This window comes from Dipodomys merriami, unplaced genomic scaffold (genome assembly GCF_024711535.1).
Source record: "Dipodomys merriami isolate MVZ:Mamm:240054 unplaced genomic scaffold, mDipMer1.0.p SCAF_472, whole genome shotgun sequence".
Lineage (NCBI taxonomy): Eukaryota > Metazoa > Chordata > Mammalia > Rodentia > Heteromyidae > Dipodomys > Dipodomys merriami.
Window position 1 is genome coordinate 651,346 of NW_027206038.1, and position 13,180 is coordinate 664,525.

General features: G+C 38.9%; 1 long non-coding RNA gene across 2 annotated transcripts; it reads left to right on the forward strand.

Moving 5' to 3' along the window:
- Positions 1 to 590: 590 nt before the first annotated feature.
- On the forward strand, positions 591 to 12,909 carry LOC138808734 (uncharacterized). Of its 2 annotated transcripts, none has more exons than XR_011366605.1 (3): positions 591 to 760; positions 2,079 to 2,776; positions 12,844 to 12,909. It is a non-coding gene; the product is annotated as an uncharacterized lncRNA (long non-coding RNA). The 2 variants fall into 2 exon arrangements; XR_011366604.1 differs by lacking the exon at positions 12,844 to 12,909 and adding an exon at positions 3,066 to 3,810.
- The last annotated feature ends 271 nt before the right edge of the window (positions 12,910 to 13,180 follow it).

The window sequence follows — 13,180 nt, forward strand, 5'->3', positions numbered from 1 at the left end:
ATTATCAAAAATAGTCTTTTATCTTACAAGAATGAACACTTGTAAAAATGTCTGACTATATGTGTAATGTTTGTTTTTCAATACTTGTTTGATTTTCCCACCTCTAAGTACTTGCCTTTTTCCCAGATGACAGCACACAGGGGCATCAAGAGCAAACAGATTAGGAAACAAAAACCTTACAATGTCCTAGGAAGTAGATGTCAAAAATAGATGCAAGAAGCACATGACAGGCTGAGAGGGCCATGAGACCCAAAATGATTTGTGCATTATGAGAGAAATAGTGACAAATACGGCTTGGATCTGACCTAGGAAGGGCTCCTTGAGGCTGAGACCATGCCTGTATCTAGGCTTAGCTGAGGATGTTGGGAATTGACAATGTCCACATGTGGATATAGTGATGTGAGAGGGGAGATTTCAGTCTCCAGTTTGTCTTTGGGATGGTCTTATGTGACCAAACAGCTTAGATCATTGGGCTCTGAGAAATGACACTACCTACCTCACAATGGAATAGAATATAGAACTATGAGAGCCAAGCAACTGTAACTGACATTCAGCTCAAGCCAGCTCACTTGGCCTGTGGTGCAGGAACAAGAAAGATGTTCTTGTGTTGTTTTCAAAGTTCAAGAGACTCAGCTCTCAGGCATGAGAGGTATGAGTGCCTCACTCAATGCTGCAGACTTTGGATCAGTGCCAAATCACGAATCCAATGTCTCAGGCCTTTTTTATAAGAAGAAACCAAGGGAATCATAAGGCAACTCAGGCAAGTATAACTATAACAGGAAACCTATCTAATCTCATCCAGCCCACATTAGAAACTTCTTCTTGTGTGCTTTTATATGTGTATACTGAGAAAATATTTACTGTGTACTTTTCAATCCACTCTATTACAATTACTCAATTTGAAGGGTACTCCCACTTTCACATTTCAAAGATCCATTCTTTTTACCACCTCAGTGTGACAATGAATCAACCCAAACCCTGAATGTGCCTTATAACATATGGATCCTGGACTCAGGCTTGCTGGAAATGCTGGTAATGGACCTGGTCCCTGACTACCAGAAAGGTGATCCCTTCTATGTTGGAAACTTCCTCTACCACTATAGAGAGTGGGGGACAATGGAGCAGTTGCTGGATATTCTGTTTAAAAAGTGAATGTTCCTAAGCCAGGTGCCAGTGGATCATGCCTGTAATCCTAGCTACTCAGGAGGCTGAGATCTGAGGACCGTAGTTCAAAGCCAGCCTTGACAGGAAAGTCCATGAGACTCTTATGTCCAATAAACGACTAGAAAACCGGAAGTGGAGCTGTGGCTCAAGTGGGTGAATGATAGCCTTTAACTGAAGAGCTAAAGGATATCACCCAAGCCCAGAGTTCAAGCCCCACAACCAACAAAAAAAGTGAGTGTTCCTCTTTCAAACTCAGGGTTGATGAGACCCCCTGGCAGAGTATTGGTATACTTGGCACCTTTCTGAGACTGTTTCACTGGAGTCTGATCAAGGAGCTTGGCTAGAGACGAAGAAGTACACTCTCTGGCTAATTCCTTAGGACTGGGCTGCCAGAGCATTTCATTTGCCTCAGAAGCTAGTGGAGCCTTAGCAATTTGCTTGCTGAGAGACCAGCATTAAAGGAATGAGCCCGTGGCATCCAACGTCCACCCTCACCTAGAAAATCACTATCTTGGAGGCCTTTGAAGGAATATAGACAGAAGAAAGGATGCAACTGAAACTTGAATTGGGGGCTTGAGTGCTGTCCCATTTGTAACACTCTACCATTTGAGCCCCAGGTCCAGTTCTGGCCTTTGGCTGGTTAATTGAAGATTAGTGTCTTTGGAATTTTACAAACTAGACTGCGTTCAAACTGTGATTAGTAGAATTAGAGGCATGAGTCATTGTGCATTTATTTGGACAGATGCATATAAGCATCCTCACAGAATTTGCATGAAATTGTGTAAACATATCTCCACTTTTTGTCTGTCATGTTTACATTACCATGTGGGTCTTAGCCAGTCCCATGTGTGTCCTGTTAGTTCAGAAAAGGAGAAGCATAGAGTTAACTTCCTTCTCTCCTTCCATTGGTACAGATCCTACTACCATAACTGGAAGATGAACAAGTGAAGAAGTAAGTGGATGTTGGCACAAAAAGAAGTTCTGTCCTTGAAAACTGGGTATCTTTGAGGTTTCCGAATCAAAGCAACTTTCTTCTTTGCACACAAGTTGTGATTTTCACCAAGGGGTTGAGTCTTGGCACTTCAGTGCATAGCAGATTACACAGTTGTGGATGTGGTTGTGGTTTGGGACTCTCATGGAAGACAGGGAGGGCTGTGTATAGCAAGTCAGATTCAGTGGGGAAACAACTTTCTCTTCCTATCACAGGGAGAATTTTAGAGAATTATATTTAAGAAATTTCTAGAAGTGATATTTTGAGGACCATCCTGCTTGCAGAAGTCTCTTCCCACTTCCCAACCTGCAAGTCCTGCAGAAAGAAGCTCTAGTACAAGGCTCAGGATGAGGAGGGTGGAATTTCATTTTCCTTGTCACCAAACTGCCCACAGCATCGTTTATTCCATCCTCCTTATGTGGATGGACTTCTACCCTGATGATTTCTATGAACCCAAGAACCATTGCACCCTAAAAGAACTTACACAGTATGTCAAGCTCAACATGCCCTCTTCAGACCTGCTCTTCCACTTACATATTCTTCTGGACCAGCTGGAGGAACACATGACCCATGAGACCAAGAAAAAGAGGAAGAAGTCCTTGTTTCAATGCCTCAGAGCTTGTGAGTAGGAATGGAACCTGGGTCTCTAGAGATGGGCCTGATTGGCCAACAGCCCTTAGTACTCTCCAGCTTGGCAAAATGTCCTTTTATGGATATTCTTTGCCGGTAATATGTTCTCTTTTTGAAAGAACTTGGAAGTATACATTCAGAAATACCCTACCTTCCCATCAGTGTTCAGCAGTCCAAACTCAAGTTCTACAGCTTCCCCCATTAGATCCTCATGGAAGTTTAGTCACACCTTAACTTCTAGAGTCTACTTTAAGAATCTTGTACCTATTTCCATTCTCAGGTTTGCATCAACATAGAGCAGCTCCTGCAGAACTACAGATAAATAACCTTCAGTGATGTAGTCTATGGGGACTGATGGAGATCAGAAGCCATCACTAATCTCCAGAAAGCATGTGAACATAGAGTTTTTTTTTTTTAATTTGTAGAAAGGCCCAAGCAGGTTTTGAGTCCTATGGACATCCCACATGTGATGCAGGTGTACCTGCACCAAGGAAGAAGACGATCCAGAATGTCTTCCATTGATGTTCACAATCCAGCTAGATCAGCTCCAAACCAGTCAAAAAGAACACTTCTTGGTGTGCAGGGTAAATGTGTGCTAATGGAAAATGACCACAGTCTATGTTCAGTGAAACCAATAAGTGAGGTCCAAAATCTAGATTCAGTTGAAGAAAAGGAATCTTTCCTCAAAGAATACCCAGACCAATCTGTCCTCCTGCAGGGGATCCAATTTCCAATTGAGAAATTAGAATCTGTCCCTCTCTGGACTCAGGAAGAAAATCCTGTCTTTAATGAGGAAGTAGATCCCTTTGAGGACTCCGAGGCAGAATTTCTGCTGAAGGCAACTTAGAGGCCAATCTAGATTTAGAGATTCCTTTCCCTCTTCCTGGGAAAATCTTTATTTTTCTTTTTGTCCTGATTGTTGTAAAAGGTTCATTCTATTTATTTTTCTAACTTTATTAAAATGTCAATGTTTTTGATATATTCTAAAATTCATGAATCCTAAATATGTTTCTTTTTAAACCTACAATCTGAAACATCGTGCATACATGTTCTGGGGGGGGGGGAACAGAGAGTGACAGGGGGCTGTACAAGACAGCCTACTGCATATAATGGGAACTGTTAAATGTACAGGGAGTGGCAATGAAGCAGGTCATGACTGCATGGGGTGATAAGGTGGCTACAAAAGGTCTAGGACATAGCAGATCAGATGTCCTAAAAATCTATTCTGTCAATTGTGACAAATGCCACAATACTTATAGTGGTCTGTGGGATGCTCTTCCAACAGTGAGTTTAAATCTGTATACATCTTCATTGTGCTTTGGGTAAATATGGAAGAAAAATTTGACTCCAGTAATATAAAATATTTGACAAATGAAAATATTTGACAAAATATATAGAAAATATGTATACTGGAAAGTAAAAGCCATCATCAATAGAAGAAAGAAAGTTTACATAGATGAAAAAACACAAAATCAGGAAGAAAAGAAACCACAATTAAATTAGTTATATGTTAATATGTGTTATATTCTTTATGTTATATATAGTATATTATATAATATATAAGATTGAATATGATTTTTCAAACTACAAAGGCATTTAAATTTTTAGTCTAGTATTTTTTTCACAAAACATTAATGTAAAATATTATTGGGGATAGTAGGGATATAATTTGATTATAATTATATGAATATATATTTGTGCATTTCTAGATATAACATTGATTAAAAATAGATGAATAATTATATACATATATTTGTATATATCTGTCTAGGAAGTGAATATAATGAAACTGACTACAGTATGTATATAAAAGCAGCTATGAGTTGAGGCCATGAGACTCAATCCTGTAATCCCAATGATATGGGAAGCTGGGTTCTGAGTTTTAATCTCTCTTACCCCCTTGGCCTTAGATTTTCTGAGGAGGCCTGGGCCTTTCAGTGTAACAAAGAGACACATATGCAGTGGGATCACACTCCCTGACCCCAGAGGAAAGTCAGTAGAAATCAGGACAAGCCTCTTATGTTATGACAGTCTATTCAGTTCCTGTTCCAAGATGGCCATCTGTAGAACATAAGATGGAAAGTTGGCATTCCCTCCAAAAGGGTCTAAAAAGAGCCTTCTGAACTATAGTATCTGACAATACTGAATTAAACCTTATTTCCCTTCCCAAGCTGCAAACACATAGAAATATAGCAAGGGCTCAAGAGAGATGGGCAAAGATTTACAAATACATAAATTTACTCTGTTTTAGTAATTCAATGAAAGTCATCAAAGGCATGTCTTTAATTTTTCTTTTTTCTTTTTAAAAGGAAATGGAAACATACTCTGAGTGTATCAGGAACTGGGTGACAGTTTGGTTGCTGAATTGTTGAATGCACTCCTGAGCAAAGGAGACACATATATTGGGGAAATTGTGTGGGGTTGGGTGTCCTCACACAGCTTTACAAAACAATAGCCATAACTTCTATGATGTCACAGTCACCTTTGCCATAGCAGCAAATAAGTGTCAAACACTGATTTTTCCCTGAAGTAGACTCAACACCACCAAATGGCACAAAGAATAAGAGGGAATGATTACTAGCCACCAGACTTCAGCTTGAGAAGCTGTCCTGACCAGAAGCTATGATTAATTGAGCTGGAGAAGGCTAATCTCCATGTAAGGCTCCTGAGCACTAAGGACTAGGCACTATTACAGGTATTGGAGAAACAGAAGTGAATATGGCTCTCTCCTCACCAATTTCATGCTTAAAAGAAAACCAGAAATCATAATGATACTTTCTGTAAATCAGAGACACGAAATTGGTGGTTTTGTGGCAACAACTTCACATTGGGGATGGGGAGAGACATCCCTAAAGAGGAGATAGTTGATATGAGAGCCATCATCCAGGCAATTATCTAGGAGCAAGTTTTCTTTCTTTATTTCTTTTTTTGGGTCCGTTCGTGGGGCCTGATCTCTGGGCCTGGGCGCTGTCCCTCAGCTCTTCAGCTCAAGGCTCTACCACTTGAGACACAGCGCCACTTCCAGCTTTTTTCTTTTTGCTCATGTGGTGCTGAGGAATTGAACCCAGGGCCTCATGCATGCAAGGCAAGTGCTCTACCACTGAGCCACCTTCCCAGCCCTAGGAGCAGGTTTTCCAGGCAGTAAGAACAGTAAGTACATCCCCCATTGATGGGAATGGACCTGACTTGCTTCAGAAAAGGAAAACAGCACTGACATGCTTGCTTGTGAAATAAGAATGGAAGGGTACAATGAAGAAAAGAGAAATCAGAAATGAAGATAGAAATAAATTAGATATTTATTGGATGCTGCAGGTTACAAGAAGAAAAGTTATGATTTTAGTTTAAATCTGACGTGACCCACTGGAACCAAAGTAGTCAAACATATGGGTCTCTGGTGTCTCATAACTGGAATCCTAGTTACTCAGGAGGCTGATATCTGAGATTCAGGTTTGAAGCAAGCCCAAAGGAAATTTGGTAAGACTGATCTCCAATTAAACACCAAAAATATGGACATGAAGCTGTGATTCAGCTGGTAGAGCACTAGCCTTGAGGAAAAAACTAAGGGACAGCACTCAGGCCCCAGGTCCAAATCCAAGGACTTCGCAAAACAAAGAAGCCAACAAATAAATTTTGGTGCTGTCATTCATCATTTAGCATTCTAGTTCAATATATTTAGTATTAGCCTTGGAATTATATCCTTAGCAAATGCTCTCCCGGATATTTTGCTTCATTACCAGTTTTCAAAGTCCTGGCATCACCACTGTCTCCTCCCAGTTAACATAGCAGTGTACCACTAGAAATTTGAAGATTTATTTTATTAATCACAAGAATTCTTATCATCTATCCACATACATGAAATGAATAGTAGCCACATTCCACTACTCTGAATATTTTTAATCCCCCTTTGAGTTAATTACCATTAAGGCTTAAAAACTCTAGAGTGGTTATCAAATTAATTCAACAGTCATCATTCTTCCACCCAATCTTGTAACATAAGTTTATAAAACTAGAGAGTATATGAAAGTGTACACATGATACCTTCTAACTATAATACTCTCAAGAAGTAGGGTTTTACAGAAACATCCTGATTGCATTGCCAAAGCAAAGGATAAGAGATTTAATTAAGCTACCTAACATCTCAGAAGGAAAATGCTATTGGCTTTAGAACAAATTCATTAGCCTGGAACTGAGGAAATTAGTTTCAGAAATGCCAGAGGCAAAGGGTATTATTCAAATCACCTTATCATGAGGCACAAGCAGCCTGTCTAGATCAAACTTCAAGGAAAAAAAGGGATGAATGAAAAGCAATTAATGCTTCTAAAACAAGCCAGTTGGTGGTGGTTCATGCTTTTTATCCTAGATACTTAGAAATCTAAAATGAAAGGATCTCAATTCAAAGACTGGCCAGGAAGAAAACCTTCCTCTCTGCAACCAGCAGATAGGAAGCATCAGCTCTGGGCCTGAAGCCCAGCAGGATGACCTCTGCCCACAGACATCCAGACACACAAGACCACCCGCATCTAAAATATTATCAAATACATTCAAATAGTATCTTCTGTTTGGGAGATAACATTTAAAAGATGCATCAAAAACATTTCACTGAGTTCCAGTTAAAAAAGGAAGAGTGAAAGTGGAAATATGTACTCACTCACTGAAAGCTAAGTCACTGACTAGAATGATGTTAATAGGGCTAGAGGCCTATTTGGTAACTTATTCATTCAACCATCTTTCCTCACAACTTGTCAGTCAGCCTGAATAGTGAGATTTTTGGTTTTTTGTTTTTATTTTTTGTGCACATATTGTACAGAGGGGTTACAATTACATGGGCAAGATAATGAGTACATTTCTTATCAAGCATTGCAGCCTCCTCCTTTGTTTACCCTTCATATGACTTCCCAGTCTCCCCTTGCTCCCCCAATCCCCCCCCCCCGCACCAAAGTTGTAAAGTTCATTTTCGACATGACAACTTGTACTTTTCATTGTAGCAACAGGTCCACCTGTATTCTTTTTTTTTTTTTTTTTGTCGGTCGTGGGGCTTGAACTCTGGGCCTGGGCGCTGTCCCTCAGCTCTTCAGCTCAAGGTGAGCGCTCTACCACTTGAGCTACAGCGCCACTTCTGGTTTTCTGGTGGTTTATTGGAAGTGGTTTTCTGGTGGTTTATTGGAGATAGGAGTCTCACTGTCTCTCCTGCCCGGGCTGGCTTTGAACCGTGATCCTCAGATCTCAGCCTCCTGAGTAGCTAGTATTACAGGCGTGAGCCACCAGCGCCCGGCTCCACCTGTATTCTTAAACGACTTGTTTTTCCCCATCTCCTCCACAAATTATACCGACATCAAATATAGTGAAAGCAGGGGTTAAACTGAGATTTTTGAATGAAATGTGTGTGAGCATGTAGCTTGTGAAAGAAGTAATGAAAAGCTAGGCACTGGAAGCTCAGGCCTGTAAAACTAGCTACTCAGAACGCTGAGATATGAGGAACTCAGTTCAAAGACAACTGAGCAAAAAAGACTCTTACCTCCTGTAAGATTAAATTAAAAGAAAGCTGAGCTGTGCTTCAACTGGTAGAGTGCTAGCATCACATACAAAAGCTAAGGGACAGTATTTAGGTCCTGAATTCACGCCCCATACTCAAAGCTCTCATACACAAAATAAGCATGTCAACACCACAGTATATGCATATGTTAGCAAGAGATGTAGATGAATGGGATGATGACATCATTTACCTCACCTTTAGTCTCAAGCATTCTGTGTAGCATAGCTCAGTGTGTGAAAAGCCCTAGTGTGTGAAAAGTCCTGTATATGCCTTTATCTGATTGGGAGAAGGGAAGGGAAATAACAAAATGCTGAAAGAAGTACAAAAGGTGACCCATTGCAACAATGATACTCACAGTACACTATGGCAGAAATTAACTTTACAATGTAAGGGGGGGAGTGGAGGGAAGGGACAGAGGGTGAAAAACACTGGAGTAGGTACCAATGTTCAATGAGAAGTGTTACTTAATCATGTAAATGTAACCCCTATGTACAGCATCTTTATAATAAAATTGATTTTTAGAAATATAAAAATTAAAAAAGGTTTTTTCATAAAAATCTCAAGCTGATACTAACAGAACTTCTGAGTTCATGTCAAAGTGTTTTTTTTTAGGACTTTCAAGAAGCTAGTACTAAGTACATATAACCACAATTAAGTGATAATGAGAAAAGTAGTGCTTTTTATTGTATTATATAAATAAAGAAAAAATTTTTTTCATTTCTGTTTACATGGAATTCATGTTTGTGATCTGCATTGTTCCCAAGTCAGACTAATCTCTTGTCCTTAGCTTTCTTTGGTATGTATAGCCTGGACATGTAGTCTGAGGTAGAAGAATTATTCTTTGTTCAACTTGGAGGTCTAGCATAAAAGCCTTCCTCCCTGGGCAGGAGGAGGAGGAGGAGGAGGAGGAGGAAGTTAATAAAACCAAACCAGTGAGAGAGAAAAATTGAGAGAGCAAGGGAAGGAGTGACATTTCAAAAAAGAAATGTATCCTGACCTGACTTATATGACTGTAACCTCTGTGTAACTCACCTTGATAATAATAATAATACAAAAGAAAAAACAGAAATATAGTGCTGGAGGCATAACCCAAATGGAAGATCAGACTAATATGTATGTGATACCAAGTTCAAACCCCATCATCAATTTCCCCTTCAAAAAATGGCTCTTCTCATCACTTGTGCTTTCCCTAGCTTATGAAAGGGGGTGCAAACAGTTAAAGAGAGAGAAAGGTAATCTGTCAGGAACAGAACTGTACTTGCAATGAGCAGTACTTGCTAGAACACATGTTGACTAGAACACATGATGACTCTATGTTTTCTGAAATAAACAGACCTAGTTGGGCTTGAATACAGGCTCCACTGTATACTAGCTGGGGACTCAAAATTAACTAAACTCTCTGGATCTCAAATTCTTCACAGGTAAAGTGAGCATAACAATACTTATATCAAGGGATTATGAGATCTGGATGTCATCAAACATGGAGCGGGTTTTATTTTAGGTGTGTGTTCAACACTCAAACACTGCTGGAAGGAGTATAAACTGGCATGATGTTTACTATATTACTTAACAGTAATACAACAACTACTACAGACTCACTCCTGTAATCTTACTTACAAAAGGTTCTAAGCCTGAACAGGAAACTGGAGCAGACTCATCTCCAATGAGCTCTAAAAAAGCTTGAGGTGGAGTTTGGTTCAAGTGGTAGAGTGCTAGACTTAGCATAAACCTCAGGAACAGTGCCCAGACCCTTAGTTCAAGCCCTAGGACCAACACAAGCACACACACACACACACACACACACACACACACACACACACACACACACACACACACACTAAATTTTGTATGTTCCTATCATCCCACTTAATAATACTTTCCCTCTTCCAAGTTCACCAGTTGTTGTTTTTTTTTGTTTTAAAAGGGACTTGCTGTGTAGCTCAGACTGCTCTTAAACTTACAATCCTCCTGGGTGCTGGGATTACAGGCATGCCTACCATAATTGGCTTCACTCAGTAACTTTATTTATTATATTTTCTGCAAGAAATCCATTCATACTTATGAAGATATATGGCTTAAAGCTGTTCACAGTAATATTCTACTGGACAAAATGTAAACAATATAGCTGGACATGGTAATATGCAACCACATGGTAATGCCAGCCAATACTCAGGAGAATAAGGAGTTGAGGAAAGCTTGGTCTACACTGCAGAACCTGGTCTCCAAGTGAAAGAAATTCTAAAAATATTAATCTACTATGAAGCACACAATATGTTAAATTTATGTAATGGAACAAATAGATCATTGTTAATGGAAATAAAATCTTGGCAGAAATTATAAATACATACATATGTATATATATTTAAATTTGGAGAAATAAAATTTCAAGTGGTATTATCTGAATCTTTCAGTCTACTTGTCACCTACCTATTTACCAACACATTGATTTCTGTTTAGTCTTCACAAAACACTGTTCTCTCACATTAGTACAAAAAATTGCAAAACAAAAAATACATTATCATAAATACAAATGTAGTTTAATCCCTACTATAAGAATTTGGAGAAAACTTGCATTCAGTTAATGGCATTGAATATTGTTCAAGAAGGGGAGTCTAGGAGAATGTTGACTCTGTGTGTGTGTGTGTGTGTGTGTGTGTGTGTGTGTGTTCCATGAGTAAATAATGGAGTTAGAAGTCGACCTATTATTCTTGCTTAGTCTTTTTGCTCAAAGCTGACACTACCACTTGAGCCACATCTCCACTTCTCGATTTTGGTTTCTTAATTGGAGAAATATCTCAGATTTTTCTGCATGGGATGATTTAAACCTGAATCCTCACTTTTTGACCTCTAAAGTAGCTAGGTTTTTAAAACATGAGCCACTGTTGGATAGCAACTACATTAACATTTTTGCATGTTTGATGAACTTTAAAGTAAAACATATATGTTACTTTTGAGAATGGCAGGAAAGAGTAATAAATGTCTAACAGAATTTAAAACATACAAAGCTGAGAATGGCAACTAGCTGAGAATAGGATGGAATAAATCAAAATTTCCTATAACAGTTTTCAGTCTGTGCACAGAAATGATTGCATTGTTGGAGGCCAAGGCCATCAGATAGCTGAGCTCCAGGTGGCTGCTATGCTCATGAGGCCAGCTAGTGCTATTCACAAGAATGTGATGTTGTTGGATGGCAAGGATCAGCTTCAAGTTCGGAACCTGGAATGTTTCTATTAATCTAGAAGGGGAAATATACCAGGACCCAATGACTGGGTATGTGGTTAGTGGTAGAATGCTGGCCTAGCATGCATGATACACTTGATTTGATTCCTCAGTATGATGTAAGCAGAAAAACTGGAAGTGGTGCTGTGGCTCAATTGGTAGTGTGCTAGCCTAGAGCAAGAGAAGTTTAGAGAGAGTGCCCAGGCCCTGATTTCAAGCCCCCAGGGCTGGCAAAATTAAAAACAAAAAGAAAAACAAAAACAAACCAACCAAGCACAAAATGCTGTTTGTTGAAATAAATATGTTGAAGAATTCTTTATGTTCACTAGAAAATTGTGCTGTTGGGCATTCATAATGAACTTTGTTATGAAAAATTAAAGTAAATTAATGAAATATTATCTGGCATTGTTCAGGGCATAGTGAGATCTAAAAATGATTGCTGCCTATGGTTACTTGACATAGCAACATTAGAGATACACTTGCCAGATTGTGATTTTTTTTTTTCAGTATACAATTGTGGGATTTTTTTCTTTTTCAAAATAACTTTACTGCCGGGTGCCAGTGGCTCACACCTGTAATCCTAGCTACTAAGGAGGCTGAGAATTGAGGTTCTCTGTTCAAAGCCAGTCCAGGCAGGAAAGTCTGTGAGACCCTTATCTCCAACTAAAGGTTCAGAAAATGTGAAGTGGCACTGTTGCTCAAGTAGTAGAGTGCTAGCCTTGAGCTGCAGAGCTTAGGGACAATGCCCAGACCCAGAGTTCAAGCCCTACAGCCATCAAAAAATAATAATAGTAATAATATTAATTTTATTGTTACTATTAAGGTTTTATATATAAAGGCTACCATTTCATATGTTTGTTTCTTTGATAAAAGAAACGCATATCCATCTTCATTGCCAACAGTTGCTATATATTTATTCAAATACACACATACACACATACAAACACGTGTAGTATAAAGACCCAGGCAGTCTGCAAGGAAATATTTTAATAGGAATTCCATATAATATTGTCTGCTGAGATCTGACTTGAATTTATAGTAATATCTAGCTGCTTCCACCCCTGGACAAGTCATCATCATTGGTGAAGATGTTGCCATTTGAATTTAGAATGCCCCAGAAAGACCTGTGTTAAAGAAAAATGATTTACCATTTCCTGAGAATACCTGAATATTTCCTCTGGAGATTAAGTTCTTCAGAGTGAAACCCATGAGAACATAGACTCTCATCTTCTTTTATCTTTAATCATTCTAAGTCAAAAACTTTTCTCTTTGACATACTCTCCACTTTCACATTGTCTTGTCACAGGCCACCAAAGCAATAAAACCAACTGAACATACCCTGAAATCTTCGAACTTGTAAATCTGAGTAAGCTGCTTAATAAATGGACAATATCATTATTATGGTAGGTTATTAAGCTAACACAGAAGTCTAGTCTTTCTAACAATGTAGAATATATTAAAATGTGCTTCATTATAAAATATCTAACTCCATATTGTATTTTGTGTTTTTGTTTCTGCTAGTCCTAGGGCTTAAACTCAGGACCTGGATGGTTCTTTTGTTTTCTAGGCCAGAGCTTGACATACAATCTGAACTGAACTCCATTTCCCCTGGTGGTTAATTGGAGATGAGAATCTAATGAAGT